Genomic DNA, 4,481 nt, shown 5'->3' with positions numbered 1-4,481 from the left:
TCCCCTCCCCACCTCCCGCCCCGGTTTGGGGCACTGGCCTCTGGCTCTGTCCCCGATCCATCAATGTTTAATAACTGAGCGGACAGAACCTTGGCGGAGACGTGGAAACCCCGCCCGGCCCCATGCGCGACGCGCCTCCACGGGCTGTGCCGCGATCACGCAGAGCCCCGCTTTCCAGGTGGGGAAACTGAGGCACCGGAAGATTGGGATGGGGACGCGACTGCCTGGTCCCAGTGGTCGGGGCCACGGCCAGGCTTCCTCCCCGAGTCCTCCCCACCTTCCCTGGCCTGGAGCTGCTCCTGGCTCCCGTCCCCGCCCTGGGCTGACCCTGCCAGCGGGAACCGCCTGCTCCCCAGGGCGGTTCCTGCCGAAACCAAAATACCCAGGAGGAGGGAAAAAAAGAACACCCGCCGGGCGGGCTGGGGGTGGGGGACGGGAAGAGGGGCGGGTTTCTCCTCCGGGTTGGAGACTGGAGGGGCCAAGGGTCACACAGTCAGTCGACAAACATCTCAAGGATCCAGCCGAGTCCTGGCTCTGCTTCCAACTGCCTGTGCAGCCAGGGCTTCTCCGAGCCTCAGTTTCCCCATCGGTGCAATGGGGTAGTTAACCCCCCGGGGAGGCCTATGAGAGGTGAGAAGGAGCTAGGTGAACGAGGTGCCCAACCCTCCAAGATATCATCACCTTTAATAATATTAAATCTTATGTGCTGGGATCAGGAGCTCCAGGCAGGGGGCTCCTCTGGCCGGGTAGGAGGGCCCTCTTCTCCCAGTGGCTGGTCTTGTACCCCTAACCTCTTTTTTCTTTTCTTCTTAACCAACTAAACAGGAGTGATCTTTATTTTATTTTATTATTACTCTGAGACGGAGTTTTGCTCTCCTTTCCCAGGCTGGTGCGATCTCGGCTCACTGCAATCTCCACCTCCCAGGTTCAAGCGATTCTCCTGCCTCAGCTTTCCAAGTTGCTGGGATTATAAGTGCCCGCCACCATGCCTGGCTAATTTTCATTTTGTTTTATTTTGAGACACTGTCTCTGTCTGTCACCCAGGCTGGAGTGCAGTGGTGTGATCATAGCTCACTGCAGCCTCCTGGGCTCAAACAATCCTCCCACCTCAGCCTCCCAAGTAGCTGAGACTGCAGGTGTGTGCCACCAAGCCCAGCTAATTTTTGTATTTTTTGTAGAAAGAGCACTCACTCTGCTGCTCAGGCTGGTCTCAGATTCCTGGCCTCAAGCAGTCCTCCCATCTCAGCCTCCCAAAGTGCTGGGATTACAAGCATGAGCCACTGTGTCCTGGCCCCACCCCCAGCTTCCTATTTCCTTCCTCCCTCCCTGTCTCTCCCTATCTCTCATTTCTCATCTCTTCCTGTCTCTCTGTCTCTATTTCTCTGACTTGCTTTTATTTTTTTTTTAATTTTTTTTTTTTTTAATTTTTTGAGACAGAGTCTCACTCTATTGCCCAGGCTGGAGTGCAATGGCGTGATCTTGGCTCACTGCAACCTCCACCTCCCAGGTTCAAGAGATTCTCCTGCCTCAACCTCCCAAGTAGCTGAGATCACAGGCGTGCACCACCCTACTATGCTAAATTTTGTATTTTTAGTAAAGACGGGGTTTCACCATGTTGGTCAGGCTGATCTTGAACTCCTGGCCTCAGGTAATCCGCCCTCCTCGGCCTCCCAAAGTGCTGGGATTACACGAATGAGCCATCGCACCTGGCTTGTCTTGCCCCTCTTTGTCTCTTTCTCCCTGTGCCCCTCTCTCTCTATCTTTGTGTCTTGTCTCTCTGTCTCTCTCCTTGTCTCTTTCTTTGCCATCTTTTTTTTTTCTTTTTCTTTTTGTAGAGATAAGGGTCTCATTATGTTGCCCAGGCTGGTCTCTAATTCCTGGCCTCCAGCAATCCTCCCCCCTCAGCCTCCCAAAATATTTGTGTCATCTTTCTCTTTGTCTATCTCATTTCTCATCTCTCTCCCTGTCTCTCTCTCTGTCTCTTTGTCTCATCTCTCTGTCTCACTTCTGTCTCTGTCTCTGTCTCTCTGTCTCTGTCTCCCTGTGTCTCCCTTTCTCTCTTTCCCTGTTTCTCTGTGTCTGTCTCTCTGTGTGTTTCTGTCTCATCTCTCTCTGTCTCTGTTTCACCTGTCTCTGTGTCTCCCTGTGTATCTCTCTGTGTCTCTGTCTCTCACTGCCTCTGTCTCTCCTTGTTTCTCTGTTTGTCTCTTTTTTTACTTTTGGAGACAGAGTCTCGCTCTGTGGCCCAGGCTGAAGGGCAGGGGCACAATCTCTGCTCACTGCAACCTCTGTTTCCCAGTTCAAGTGATTCTCCTCCCTCAGCTTCCTGAGTAGCTGGGATTACAGGCCCCCCACCATGATGCCTGGCTAATTTTTGTATTTTTGTAGACACGGGGTTTCACCATGTTGGTCAGGCTGGTCTCAAACTCCTGACCTCAAGTGATCCACCCGCCTCGGCCTCCCAAAGTGCTGGGATTACAGGCGTGAGCCACTGTGCCCGGCCCCACTTCCATTTTTAGGTGGGGAAATAGGGGCTTATTCCTGAAGAGTCTCGTGCAGGTGTCCCAGCCCCAGTGGCATCATGGTCACCCTGGTCCAGCTGCTGGGCTCTGTGGCTCTCCGGCTGTCCTGGGCCTCCCATTCTAGGGGCCTGTCCCATAAATGGTCAGCCCAGAAGGTTCCACCCTCACATACTGGACGGTGACACCCCCACCTCCCAGAGCTGGTTTTCCAGCAGGCAGTCTGGCGGGAAGCCCAGGCCACGTCCCCGTGGTGTTGGCTGCTGCCCGGTGCAAGCCGGGAATGGGGACCGGAGGTGACGTTTAGGGCTAGGCTTTGGGCTCAGGTTTTTTTCCTCTTCCTTTTTTTTTTTGGTATATAAACTATTTGTTTTTTTGCGACAGTCTTGCTCTTTCGCCCAGGCTGGAGTGCAGTGGCATGATCTCAGCTCACTGCAACGTCTGCCTTCCGGGTTCAAGAGATTCTCCTGCCTCAGCCTCCAGAGTAGCTGGGTCTACAGGCGTGTGCCACCACGCCTGGCTAATTATTTGTATTTTTAGTAGAGACAGGGTTTCACCGTGTTAGCAGGATGGTCTCAATCTCCTGACCTCATGATCCGCCCACCTCGGCCTCCCAAAGTGCTGGGATTACAGGCGTGAGCCACCGCACCCGGCCATAAACTATTTATTAACAGATAAGGCCTACAGACTTATTTCTTCTTGGACACACCCACGGTACGGGTACGGCCATGGCGGCCAATGGTCTCGGTGTGCTGGCCTCAGACACGAAGGCCCCAGAAGTGGTGCATCCCTCTGTGGGCCGGAATCTTCTTCGGTTGCTCCAGGTCTTCACGGAGCTTGTTGTCCAGACCATTGGCTAGGACCTGGCTATATTTTCCATCCTTTACATCCTTCTGTCTGTTCAAGAGCCAGTCTGGGATCTTGTACTGCTGTGGATTCTGCACAATGGTGATCACTCATTCCATCTCATCCTCCGTGAGTCTCCCGCCCTCTTGGTGAGGTCAATGTCTGCTTTCCTCAACACCACATAAGCGTATCTTCCATCCACACCTTTAATGGCAGTGATAGCAAAGGCTGTTTTCCGCCACCCATCGATGTTGGTGTTGAGTACTCCCAAAATATGCTGGAACTTTTCAAGGATCACTAGAGACACGGTGGCAGGCTCTGGGGTTCCATACCAGGCACCAGGATCAGATTTGGGGTCTGGAAGCCCCACATTGCCCTCATCCTCTCTGGCTTTCGTCATGGGGGTGGTGGGCATGAGGAGGAAGGGACCCAGGCCTTTGGCATGAGGTTCCCTTCTTCAGCAAGCCCCCCACTTCCTGGATCGCTGGGGACCCCCAGCCCTGGGTACCTCCCTCCAGCCTAGCCTTGACCCTATGGGAACAAGAATATCTCTATCCAGCCTGGACCTTCCCAAGCTGGGGCCTCGAGCATTACCCCAAATAAGGCAGGCACCTGGAGGTGGCCAGGAATGAATGAACGTGAATGAACAAATGAATCGTATATAATCTTACAAACTCAGAAACGTAAGGCCATACAAATCTAAATCTGGCCAAGATTGGTGGCTCAAGGCTGTAATCCCAGCAGTTTGGGAGGCCGAGGCTGTAGGATTGCTTGAGCCCAGGAGTTCGAGACTAGCCTGGGCAATGTAGTAAGATCCTGTCTCTCCAAAAAATTGAAAAAATGTAGCTGGGCATGGTGGCAGGTGCCTGTAGTCCCAGCTACTCAGGGAGGCTGAGGTGGGAGGATCGCTTGAGTCCAGGAGTTTGAGGCTGCAATGAGCTATGATCATGCCAATGTACTCCAGCCTGGGTGATAGAGCGAGACCCTGTTTCTAGAAAATAAATAAATAAGTTTTGTTTGTTCATTTGTTTGTGATGAAGTCTTGCTCTGTTGCCCAGGCTGGAGTGCAGTGGCAGGATCTCCGCTCACCGTAACCTCTTCCTCCTGGGTTCAAGC

At 53.3% G+C, this 4,481-nt stretch overlaps 1 pseudogene; it reads right to left on the bottom strand.

Moving 5' to 3' along the window:
- Positions 1–2,885: 2,885 nt before the first annotated feature.
- Positions 2,886–4,175, bottom strand: LOC100970677 (small ribosomal subunit protein uS13-like; annotated as a pseudogene).
- Positions 4,176–4,481: the final 306 nt, after the last annotated feature.

This window comes from Pan paniscus, chromosome 20, assembly GCF_029289425.2.
Source record: "Pan paniscus chromosome 20, NHGRI_mPanPan1-v2.0_pri, whole genome shotgun sequence".
In the NCBI taxonomy this organism is placed as follows: Eukaryota; Metazoa; Chordata; class Mammalia; order Primates; family Hominidae; genus Pan; species Pan paniscus.
The sequence above is the reverse complement of the archived record's forward strand: the minus strand, read 5'-3'. Positions and strand labels throughout refer to the sequence as shown.